Raw genomic sequence first — 12,741 nt, 5'->3', positions numbered from 1 at the left:
CTTTTGAACTGCAAGGTGGGCAGGAGCTGGGACTGAGCAACAGAAGCTCACCTCGTCGCGGGGATTCGAACCGCCGACCTTCCGATCGGTAAGCCCTAGGCTCTGTGGTTTAGACCACAGCGCCACCCGGATATACAATAGTTGGATAAAGTAAACGATGCAGAAAACTTAAACTTTTAATATAAGAACCCATGGGAGGGAGAGAAGGAAGTCCTTGCGATTCAATGTTTGAATGGTTAGAGATAAAGTGTATAAAAATGTGAAAATCTTATTAAAAATTATTTTAAAAAGCAAAGCACCCTCTCATGCTTTAGTGTTCATGTGCATACATTTATAGAGATGGATGCTAGAGATGAGGAGCGTTCCCTCTCCCATGCCTCCTCAGAGAGCAGACTTCTGGAGAGCCTGGGGAGAGAGTTGAACCCTGAAAACAATTTCAGTAATTCACATCAACTCTTTTCAAAAGTATTTCCCAAAGACAAAATTGAGAGATTTAGACTGTTGCAAAGGCTGTTTCAATGGCAGTGTGCATGTGTGTGTGTTGTGGGAAACCCAATTCATTTTATGCAGTCTGATATGGAACAGTTCTCTACTAGTTAAGAATCCACTCTTTACCACAGATGATGTCAGAAATCTATTTTAAAGTTCTTTTAATTAGCATTTCTGAGCCTCATGCTGGAAGCAGCTGTAATGAAGTCATTTATGACACACACAGTTCAGGAGCCAAATGAAAGACTGTAAACCAAATTCCAACATAATGTAATAATGGTTAATCGTCAACAGAAGTAACATTTAAACAAGTTGCTTTAATACATACTTTCTTTGTCTTCTAAGTCCAACAAACTGGATAGAGCTTTTCTAGTGTAGTAGGCCTATACAATGCAGTATAGTAGGCCTATACAATTATGCTTTGGGGTGACCTAATTCTGCTTGCGTTTAATAGATTGATCTGCAGACACTGTGTAGTTGGCTGCAAGCACAATTACTGTAATGATTCATGCATACAACCATCTGCAATTGTCATTTCTAACATCACTCTTTCGTCCCCAGAAATTTATTGCAAATAAATAAAATTAGGCTACAAGACCAAAAGTCTTTAATCATTTACTCAAAAGTAAATTATAAACCTGAAGGCAGTCATCACATGAGGGCAGCCATCTTGACTTCTTCTATGTCTCAATAAATTAAAAATATTTAATATAATTCTGTCTCAAATAACTGATGTTATTGTGTCTGATGTCCAGACACAAAATAATTATTATTCGGGTTTTCCGCAATTCTGTCTATTTTAACTTTCAGAAATAAGTCTCTTGGCCAGTCTCTGTCTGTACTGAAGTTTAAGGCCTCATAGACTTCTTCTTCTTCTTCTTCTTCTTCTTCTTCTTCTTCTTCTTCTTCTTAATTAAACAACACTTCTAAATCATCTAGCTGTGTGCATAATTTTATTATGTTTCATAATTTTAAAGATGGCCAGCAAAATTTGCACCTTACTTTTTCTAGTCCACAATTAATAGCATAGCAGAGACTTTTCAGCATGTGACTTGCTGGATGGTTCCTAGATGATTAACATTAGGAAAGCATTGTTCATGCAGCCATTTTGGCTAGTGGTATTAGCAATAATTTTTGGTTGTGTATATAGTTATTTGTGGCTTCTTTTAGTTGGGTGGGATCTGCAAAACCTATGTTTTGTTTGTATAGATATTTAGGCTTTTATGGGTTATGTTTGTTATAATGGGTTTTAGTGTTTATACTGTTTTTCTGAGTTACTTTGGGTCACTTTTGTGAGGAAAGTGGCATCATCATCCTCATCTTTGCTCAGATACTTTCATTCCTTCAACGAGTAGCACAACCTGCTGAAGCAGCAAATAAATGCGTAGAAGTGGATCTCACTGGTTGCAGTGCCAGTACAAATGGTCTATACTCTGCGATCAGAATCTAGGAGGGGGTTGTTAGTGCTGGTGGAAGTTGCAGTCTGGCCCTTCTGGTACACGTTCAAGAAGGACACTGACAAACTGGAACGTGTCCAGAGGAGGGCAACCAAAATGGTCAAAGGCCTGGAAACGATGCCTTATGAGGAACGGCTAAGGGAGCTGGGCATGTTTAGCCTGGAGAAGAGGAGGTTAAGGGGTGATATGATAGCCATGTTCAAATATATAAAAGGATGTCACATAGAGGAGGGAGAAAGGTTGTTTTCTGCTGCTCCAGAGAAGCGGACACGGAGCAATGGATCCAAACTACAAGAAAGAAGATTCCACCTAAACATTAGGAAGAACTTCCTGACAGTAAGAGCTGTTTGACAGTGGAATTTGCTGCCAAGGAGTGTGGTGGAGTCTCCTACTTTGGAGGTCTTTAAGCAGAGGCTTGACAACCATATGTCAGGAGTGCTCTGATGGTGTTTCCTGCTTGGCAGGGGGTTGGACTCAATGGCCCTTGTGGTCTATTCCAACTCTATGATTCTATGATTCTATTCTACGTTTGGATCACCGAGGAAGCGTTTAGAGTCATACTTTGCATATATATTTCTTTGAACCAGAGCAGGGGTAGGCAACCTAAGACCCGGGAGCTGGATACGGCCCAATCGCCTTCTCAATCTGGCCTGCGGACAGTCCGGGAACCAGCGTGTTTTTACATGAGTAGAATGTGTCCTTTTATTTAAAATGCATCTCTGGGTCATTTGTGGGGCATAAGAATTTCTTCATCTCTCCTCCCCCCCCCCAATATATAGTCCAGCCCACCACATGGTCTGAGGGATGGTGGATCGGCCCCTGGATGAAAAAGGTTGCTGACCCCTGAACCAGACACAAAATGTTATTCACCTGTTGAGTGAACCAAGTGCCTACAAAGATAAGGATTCAGTGTTTTTTCAATAGTAGAAACCCCACATTGTAACTCAGGAGACACTGATCAGAATTTTCCTCCCACTTGTGTGTGCCAGCAGCTAAATAGGGCCCAAAGGAAACCAACTCTGCTGTTTGCTGGCAACTGAAGACACTGAAGTGTTTTTGATTAAATGAAACTAGCATCTAAGCCCGGGGAGGGAGGAGGGAGGGCAAACAATACCAAAAGGAAGGGACATAGTAGTAATGGGGGACTTCAATTACCCGGATATTTGTTGGACATCAAACTCAGCCAAGAGCATAAGGTCAAACAGATTCCTCACTGGCCTTGCAGACAACTTCATTGTCCAGAAAGTGGGAGAAGCAACAAGAGGAACAGCCATTTTAGATCTGGTCCTAACCAATGTTGATGACCTGGTTAGTGGGGTAGATGTGGAAGGATCATTAGGCGCGAGTGATCATGCTCTTCTGAAGTTTACTATACAGCGGAAAGGAGCAGCCAAGCATACTAGGACTCAATTTCTTGACTTTAAGAAAGCCGACTTCATAAAACTTAGGGAAGTGCTGGGTGAGATCCCATGGACAGCAATACTAAAAGGAAAGGGAGTTCATGATGGCTGGGAGTTTGTTAAGAGGGAGATAGTAAAAGCACAACGACAGGCAATACCAATGAGACGGAAACGTGGAAGGTGCCTAAAGAAGCCAGGGTGGCTATCTAAAGAACTTTTAACTGAATTAAGATTAAAAAAGGATGTGTACAAAAAATGGAAAAGGGGGGAAACCACCAAAGAGGAATTCAAACAAATAGCCAGCACGTGTAGACACAAAGTCAGAAAAGCTAAAGCACAGAATGAACTCAGGCTTGCTAGAGAGGTTAAAAGCAACAAAAAAGGCTTTTATGGGTATGTTCGTAGCAAAAGGAAGAACAAAGAAACAGTGGGGTCACTCAGAGGAGAAGATGGTGAAATGCAAACAGGGGACACAGAAAGGGCTGAACTCCTCAATGCCTTCTTTGCCTCAGTCTTCTCCGATAAAGAAAACAATGCCCGACCTGAAGAATTTGGAGCAAATGATTCAGCAAAGGAAACACAGCCCAGAATAACTAAGGAGATAGTACAAGAATATTTGGCTAGTTTAGATGTATTCAAGTCTCCAAGGCCAGATGAACTGCATCCAAGAGTATTAAAAGAACTGGCAGATGTGATCTCAGAACCACTGGCAGTCATCTTTGAGAATTCCTGGAGAACAGGCGAAGTCCCGGCAGACTGGAGGAGGGCAAATGTTGTCCCTATTTTCAAAAAGGGGAAAAGAGAGGACCCAAATAATTACCGCCCAGTCAGTCTGACATCAATACCAGGGAAGATTCTGGAACAGATCATTAAGCAAACAGTCTGTGAGCACCTAGAAAGGAATGCTGTGATCACCAATAGTCAGCATGGATTTCTGAAAAATAAGTCATGTCAGACTAACCTGATCTCGTTTTTTGACAGAATTACAAGCCTGGTAGATGAAGGGAACGCAGTGGATGTAGCCTACCTTGATTTCAGCAAGGCATTTGACAAGGTGCCCCATGATATTCTTGTAAAGAAGCTGGTAAAATGCGGTCTTGATTATGCTACCACTCAGTGGATTTGTAACTGGCTGACTGACCGAACCCAAAGGGTGCTCATCAATGGTTCCTCTTCATCCTGGAGAAGAGTGACTAGTGGGGTGCCACAGGGTTCTGTCTTAGGCCCGGTCTTATTCAACATCTTTATCAACGACTTGGATGATGGACTCAAGGGCATCCTGATCAAATTTGCAGATGACACCAAACTGGGAGGGGTGGCTAACACCCCAGAGGACAGGATCACACTTCAAAACGACCTTGACAGATTAGAGAACTGGGCCAAAACAAACAAGATGAATTTTAACAGGGAGAAATGTAAAGTATTGCACTTGGGCAAAAAAAATGAGAGGCACAAATACAAGATGGGTGACACCTGGCTTGAGAGCAGTACACGTGAAAAGGATCTAGGAGTCTTGGTTGACCACAAACTTGACATGAGCCAACAGTGTGACGCGGCAGCTAAAAAAGCCAATGCAATTCTGGGCTGCATCAATAGGAGTATAGCATCTAGATCAAGGGAAGTAATAGTGCCACTGTATTCTGCTCTGGTCAGACCACACCTGGAGTACTGTGTCCAGTTCTGGGCACCACAATTCAAGAAGGACACTGACAAACTGGAACGTGTCCAGAGGAGGGCAACCAAAATGGTCAAAGGCCTGGAAACGATGCCTTATGAGGAATGGCTAAGGGAGCTGGGCATGTTTAGCCTGGAGAAGAGGAGGTTAAGGGGTGATATGATAGCCATGTTCAAATATATAAAAGGATGTCACATAGAGGAGGGAGAAAGGTTGTTTTCTGCTGCTCCAGAGAAGCGGACACGGAGCAATGGATCCAAACTACAAGAAAGAAGATTCCACCTAAACATTAGGAAGAACTTCCTGACAGTAAGAGCTGTTCGACAGTGGGATTTGCTGCCAACTCTATGATTCTATGATTCTATGATTCACTTAACGATAAAATAGTACAATGTGAAAAGCGTTATCTATAAACATCAGAGAAAGTGGATCACACTCTAGTTGCTTGTCTTGCACACTAAGATCACAGGCCAAACTTCAGGCATGTAGCAATTCATCAACAACTCTTTGCTAAGAACCAGTTTTAAGAAAAACTTTTTACCTTTACTAGAGCCAACTGTCAAACTGTTTAAAATACCACTGAAAGAGAAAAATGGATTAGCACAAGTGTTTATTCTTACAAAATTCTTGTGCCACATTAGTCATGAAGGACAATGGAAAGAACGTAAAAAATGCTGGTTTTATAAGGAAGTCAGAAACTTGAAGAATTATAGATTAAGTAAACAAATGTGAAATTGGAACATATTAAACTGTCTTTTTTGAAAAAAGAGAGACAGTTTGTAAGACAGGAAAAATATGGAAGTGTCATTTATTGCTAACAATTACTCAACTTAAAATGATGCCATGAATGTAAATTGCTCTCTATAAAATAGATATGATCACAGGTCAAGCATGCCCACAAAGTTAGGTTTTCTAAAGCTCATGTCATTGACTGCTTCCACCCTCAGCTGTAGTTCCTCTTTTATCCATAGCAATCGTGTGCAAATAAGTTAAGTAGTAAAGGTCAAGCTTGGAAATTTCTTCCTTGTACAGTGGTACCTTGGTTTAAAACCATAATCCGTTCCGGAGGTCCATTTGTAAACCCAAACAGGTTATAACCCAAGGTGCGCTTTTGCCAATGGGGCCTCCAAAAATATTTTTGTTTGTAATCCAAAAAAAAAGGGTTGTAATCCAAAAAAAATTTGCAAACCGGGTTTGACATGTTTGTAATCCAAAACATATGCAAACCAGACTGTTTGTAAACCAAGGTACCACTGTGCAAAGGAACCACCAGGACATTTTTAGATACTGTATCATTATGGATGACTGAGGCCATGTACATAAGGCAAGACCCTTTTTTCTGTTGAAGAGGGCATGGACTGTGTGGTGAAAAGTGGAAGAGGGCTGAGTGTCTTCACAATAATGCAAATATATTAAATTCAAATTAGGGAAATAGCTTTATTATGCCCACCAAAATGCCACAAAGTTTTTACACTATTTTGTGGTATTTTGATTGGCCTAATCAAAAATATTCCATTTTGGAATCGCCATATTGCTGGCACATCACTGCAGATCTGCAACAGTTTTGTGTAAATGTTAAAAAGCAGAAGGGGAAAAGTAGGAGTCCTGTGTTGCTCATAACACAAGTGCTGTAGATAGAGAGTAGAAGTACCACTCTCTGGAGTAGATTTGTCAATAGAATCACCAATAATGTCCAGTATAATTTCTTCTGATGTTTTCTTTGTGGATGATTTTTAATGTAGCCACTTTGTAATCATGACGCTACCATGAGTTTTAATTTCCTGAGCAATTTTTTGTTGGACCCATCCCAAGAATTCTGGCTTAGCTTCTTAGCTCTGCATGTGAGAACAGTATTGGAACATCAGCCTTTGGCCTGTTCCACCAGGGTCCTCTTATATTCTTATGTCTGAGGAAACCAAAGGGGGAATGACCATGGCCCCATGAGAACTACTGACATATCCTGGGTGATCCAGTGCTTGAAGAGCTTCAAGACTGTGATCCATGATTGTTTTGCAGCCTAAGAGCTAGTTATACGTATACAGTGATTTTGTTTGCTGACTATGCTATGAGGATGCACAAAAAACACACAGATTTGCCAACTTGGAATGGTGATATTGGGTCATTCTATTTATAAAATTGGAAGAATATTAATATACCTACATCATCAACTTTCTGTTTAATAAAGAATAAAAAAAACAGTTTGTCAAGAGTATTTGTAGCAAAAGGTCAGGCCCCATTAATTCCCTAATGGCATTTTCCCCTCAGCATTTAGGCTGATTTTATTTCTAATGTGAAAATCAGTCACTTTTTGTCAAGCAGCAAAAACATTTGATAACATTGGTTGTGGCCTCCTTTCTTGTAGAATGTTTGATGAAAATCCACCAGCAAAGGCAACTGTAGCAGAAGAGTGCTCTTTATCGTGAAACTATTGCCTTAAAATCTGCTCTTTTCCCACTTGCAAGTCTGTTGGGGCTCTCATGGTGGTGGAGGAAGTGGGTGTGGATGTTATGGTCATCCTCAGTAGAGGAATGGCCCCTTTAGGGCTGGTGTTAGCAGAGCATAAATGAGAGAGGTTCTTAAATTATACTTGATTTGTGGAATGTTTTGTACTGCCAGAAAAGCATGGATTGAATCAGTGAAACAGGATTGCTATTTTGGTATAGCTTGTAAGGACATTCTTTCTGGGCAACACATTTAACTCATGTGTCTTAAGAGTTCTTATTTAGCTGGCGTTTTTCTGTTTGGATTCCTTTCTCTTTTGCCCCTCAGCTGTGGTTGTCCTCCAAGATTTTAAGGCTTGGGGTCGTTTTCTCAATTTATCTTCTCTCTCTGGCAGCTATAATCCATTTAACTAACATTAATATAATTTTAGCCTGATGAGTATAAAATCATCTTATATTTTTTATTTCTTGTGCACACAGTATCTTAATTGTGACCCTTCCAAACCTCTTGCCTGTTTTCCCAACTCTGTTTTTGTTCTCTCTTTCTGTGTTGGATCCCTTACTATCTTTCCTTCTTTGCAAGTATGCAGTCCATTCTAGGTCTTCTAATCTAAAGAATTCTTCAGCTTTTGCTCACTAATTAATAGCAGCTGTCAGGGAACTGCCATCGGAAGGACGGGAGGTGGAAGGGCTCACACAGGTTGGGAGAGACTCAGCAGCTGAAGAGGGAACCAGCAGGGGGAGAGGAGGTGATCCGAGGGAAAGTGAGCAGGAGGGATGGCTCAGAGACACTTCCAGCGAAAACAGTGGGGAGGTTTCAGGACCTCCTGTAGGGACACCCACTCCTCGACGGAAACTGTCACGCAGAGAGTCCAGAAGACATGTTTCCGTTAAGGAGCTTTTATGTTGGAAGAGATTCCGAAAGCAACCACTGTCGGAATCTGCCAGCGACTGACGGAGCCATGCTTAAGGGGCTCCGTTACAGACAGAGGTTTGCGGACTTGACCAAACTCTGAGGGACTTGGATTTTACGCACAAGCAGCTCATCATCCCATCACAGCATTCCGACAGTCCCTGTAAGCAGCTTGTGCAGGAGAAGGCATCATGAGCAACCCAGCCGGAACCGGAGAAGCAGGAGCTGGAGTGGGTCCAAGCCTGGAAGAAAGGTACCGGGTGTTGGAGGTCCAGCTAGCGCTGCAGACGGCGAGGCTCGAGGAGAGGAGGGCTCAAGATGCAGAGAAGGGGAAAACCACCCCGCTCGCCAGAAAGGTGCCAGGATTGGTGCAGAAGTTTGGGGGGGAGCCCAAGAACTATCATGCCTTTAGGACAGAGATGCAATATGCCCTTAATCTGCAGTTTGATGACTTTCCCGACGAGGAATCACGGGTGGCATTTGTGATTGGGCATCTCGAAAAGGGGGCGAAAGACTGGGTGAGGCCCCTGATGGCAGCGAATAATGACATCCTAAAGGACACGATGAAGTTTTTTCGTGCCATGGACATGATGTTTTCCAGCGATATAGAGCAGGGAGTGGTACGCAGACAGTTAATGGCGTGTAAACAGGGGAGCCGATCTGTTGGTGAGTACTGGACTGAGTTTACCATGTTGATCCAAAAATTGGGGTGGGACCTATCGGCGGAACTCATTTAAATGCTCTTTGAAGAAGGGCTTTCTTCGGCGGTGAAGGATGAACTTTCCCAGGCGCCCAGGGCGGAGTCTATCGACCAGCTGACCAAATCAGCGCTGACCATAGGAGCGCGCCAAGAGGCAAGAGCCTTGGAGAGGCGGGAAGGGAAGGGGGAACGTTGGAGGGAGTTTCGCATTCCAGAGATTCCAGAGCCACCGTTCCCGCCAGGAGAGCCGATGGAAATTGGAACAGCGCGCGCGCAGTTTCAAAGCCCAGTGAAGAGCGGAAGAAGGAGGGGAAGGGCGCCAAGAAATGTTATCTCTGCCAACAGCCAGGTCACTTTGCCAGAGTCTGCCCCCAAAGAAAGGAATGGCAAGGAATGGCAGGAGCTATTGGGGAGAGGGAGGAAAAGGTCCAGGAGCAAGTAAAAGCCAACGCCTGGCTGCCACCGTCGGGGCACAGCAGCCAGGCCAAAGAGCAGTGAAAGTGCCCACGCCGGAACCTCCTAAACCCGCCCTAGTGATAGAGGTGTTACTAGAGCTGCCAAACGGACACCCACTAAAGATAAAGGCGCTATTGGACTCAGGCAGCTTCTGTAATTTCATGTGTAAGGAGTTTGCAGCTGAACACCAGATACAGACTATCCCTTTAAGTAACCCTTTGCAGGTGACCACGATCGATGGAAGGGAGCTGTTGGGAGGAGAAGTCAGCCAGCAGACCGTCCCAATGATAATGAGGGTAGCAAGACACACTGAGCTAATAGCGTTTAATGTGGCTACCTTGGGAGGAGCTCCCATTATTTTGGGAATGAGCTGGCTAGCATTACATGATCCGCTAGTGGGCTGGCATCAGAGAGTGGTCTCCTTTGGGTCAGCACATTGTCTAGAACACTGCAAAGAGGGGGAGGCTCAAGGAGGGGCCAAAGCCACTCTAGCAGGGACGGAAGTAACGGAGAAGGGGAAGGTGCCCCGACAATACGCCGACCTGAGCAACGTCTTCAGCGAGAGGGAAGCAGACAAACTACCCCCGCATAGACCCTTTGACTGTCAAATCAATTTACTCCCTGGGGCGCAGCTCCCTGTAGGCAAGCTGTACGCCATGTCAGACAGAGAGATGCAGGAGTTAAGGGAGTTCATTGATAAGAACCTGAAGAGAGGGTTCATCAGAGAGTCCAGAGCAGTGGGTGGCAGCCCAGTGTTTTTTGTGGGGGAAAAAACCACGGACAAACCGAGGCTGGTCGTGGACTTCCGGGCCTTAAATGCAGTGTCAGAACCAGTGACTTTCCCTATGCCCAGAATTGATGACATTTTGACAAGGGTCAGGAAGGGAAAGATTTTTACTAAACTGGACCTGAGGGGGGCGTACAACCTGATACGAATACGGAAGGGGGATGAATGGAAAACCACCATGTTCACCCCTTTAGGCGCATTTGAATACCTCGTTATGCCCTTCGGCCTACAATCAGGCTCAGCGTGCTTTCAATCATTTATGAACCACGTCCTGGGGCCTTTGCTTTACAAGAATTGTGTGCCCTTCTTAGATGACGTGTTAGTATATTCAGAGAATGAGGAGCAGCATGTGAAAGACGTCAGGGAAGTGTTGGGCAGACTGCAAGCTAATCAGCTGTGGGTGAAGCTGGAGAAGTGTCAGTTTCATACCAAGGAGGTGGAATTCCTGGGGTACCGCTTGTCAGACAAGGGATTGGCTATGGATCCTGGCAAGGTCCAAGCGGTACTGGAATGGAAAACACCCAAAACAAAGAAGGATGTGCAAAGATTTCTAGGATTTGGAAACTTCTATCGGAAGTTCATCAGAAATTTTGCCCACTTGACGGCTCCCATTACTGACTGTCTCAGCAGTAAGAAGAAATTTGTTTGGACGGCAGAGGCAGAGCGAGCTTTTGAGGAACTGAAAAAAGCGTTCGCTTCGGAAGAGCAGCTCCTGCATGTGGATTTACAAAAACCGATGAGAGTAGAAACGGACGCATCAGACAGAGCGATCGGGGCGGTGCTTCTGCAGCCAGGGAAGGAGGAGTCAGAGTGGAGACCGTGTGCCTTTTTCTCGCGAAAGCTGAACAAATCGGAGAGGAACTACACGGTGTATGACCGAGAACTACTCGCCATTCACGAAGCGTTCCGAAGATGGAGGCATTTATTAATTGGCGCACAACATAAGGTGCAAGTGTGCACTGACCACAAGAACCTAGAGTATTGGAGAACGGCACGAGTGCTCAACCAATGGCAAGTGAGATGGGCCCAGGAGTTCTCCAAATTCCACTTTGAAATTTGTTACGTGCCAGGTCCAGAAAACGTTAGGGCGGATGCTCTCTCACGCAAACCTGAATATTTGGAGGGGGAGGGGGCACCCGAAGAGAGACATGTCATCCCAGAGGACCGCTGGCTCAAAGAGAACTGGTAGAGGAAACAGAGAATGATGAATATGCCCAGAATAAGCTCAGAGGTCTTAGGAGTGAGGGAGAGGAACCAGGGGTTTTCGAGGAAAGAAACGGAGCATTGTATTACAAAGGGGCACTGTATATACCCGAAGGAGAATTGAGGGGGAGGGTACTCAAGCAGTTGCATTGTACTGGCCCCGGGGGTAAGGTACCGTGAGTGTAGCAGAGTCCACACGAAGAAGGGCGAGGTCCGATGCAGAGAGCCGGGCGGGGAACAGGAACGCTGGAACAGAAGGCTGAGCAGGTAACAGGAATGCCGGATGGTCGGGAACAGGAGGCCGAGCAGGGAACAGGAGTACTGGATAGTCAGGAACAGGAAGCCGAGCAGGGGACAGGAGTACCGGATAGTCAGGAACAGGAGGCCGAGCAGGGATCAAGAACACAGGAAGGTCCGTAGCCAACAACGACGTTGCTCCCGCAACCTGGGGCTGGCCTGACTGGGCTTTTATCCTCTTCTAAGGTCAGGGGCGGTCCCGACCCCCAGGAGCCCCGCCTCCTCTGGCCTTAAGGCGAGCACTCCCCCTGGGGGCAACCAGTTCCCTTCGCCTCTCTGCCCTAAGCCTCTGCAGATCAGGAGAGGCCGAAGGGTTACTGGGCCCTGGAGGAGGCTCACCTGTGGCCACTGAGTCATCAAGCCCCTCTGGGGCCAGAAGGGCTTCACCTGGGGCCAGCTCCTGATGCACTGCCACAGGTGCAGGCTCCTCAGCATCTAGGCGTTGCCCCAGTTCAGCCGGCCCTGGAGGCGGGGACTCCTGTGCAGGCTGGGATTCCTCTGTTTCATCCTCTGAATCGGAATCCCAGGCCATCACATGCATGACAGCCCCACGGCATTTTGGACAACACAAAACCATGTGGTTGGCCACCAGGGAATTTTGGTGGCCCAAGGTGAGGGAAGATGTACAGGAGTATGTAAGAGGGTGTGACCAATGCCAGCGAGCCAAAGGGGAGAGGTGGGCGCCGGCGGGGTTATTAGAACCGTTACCCACACTAGAACGACCATGGGAGGCAGTGTCGATAGATTTTATGACTGATCTGCCGAAGTCCAAGGGGAAAACAGCCATCATGGTCGTAGTAGACCTACTAACAAAGATGTGCCACTTTGTAGCCTGCTCGCATGCAGTCACGGCGGAAGAGACAGCGAAATTGTTTGTAGAACACATTTTTAGGTTGCATGGAGTCCCATTGAGGGTGGTCTCA

At 45.3% G+C, this 12,741-nt stretch overlaps 1 protein-coding gene across 1 annotated transcript in view; it reads right to left on the bottom strand.

The window, feature by feature from the left end:
* Positions 1–301: 301 nt before the first annotated feature.
* CCDC91 (coiled-coil domain containing 91) overlaps positions 302–12,741 on the bottom strand; it is a 220,280-nt gene continuing 207,840 nt past the window's right edge. The window contains exon 15 of the mRNA XM_082223140.1: positions 302–424. The gene's annotated coding sequence lies outside the window, so the exon portion shown is untranslated. The remainder of the gene's footprint in view (positions 425–12,741) is intronic.

This window comes from Podarcis vaucheri, assembly GCF_965113315.1.
Source record: "Podarcis vaucheri genome assembly, chromosome: 5".
Taxonomy (NCBI): domain Eukaryota; kingdom Metazoa; phylum Chordata; class Lepidosauria; order Squamata; family Lacertidae; genus Podarcis; species Podarcis vaucheri.
This window is presented reverse-complemented; position numbering and strand designations above follow the sequence as displayed.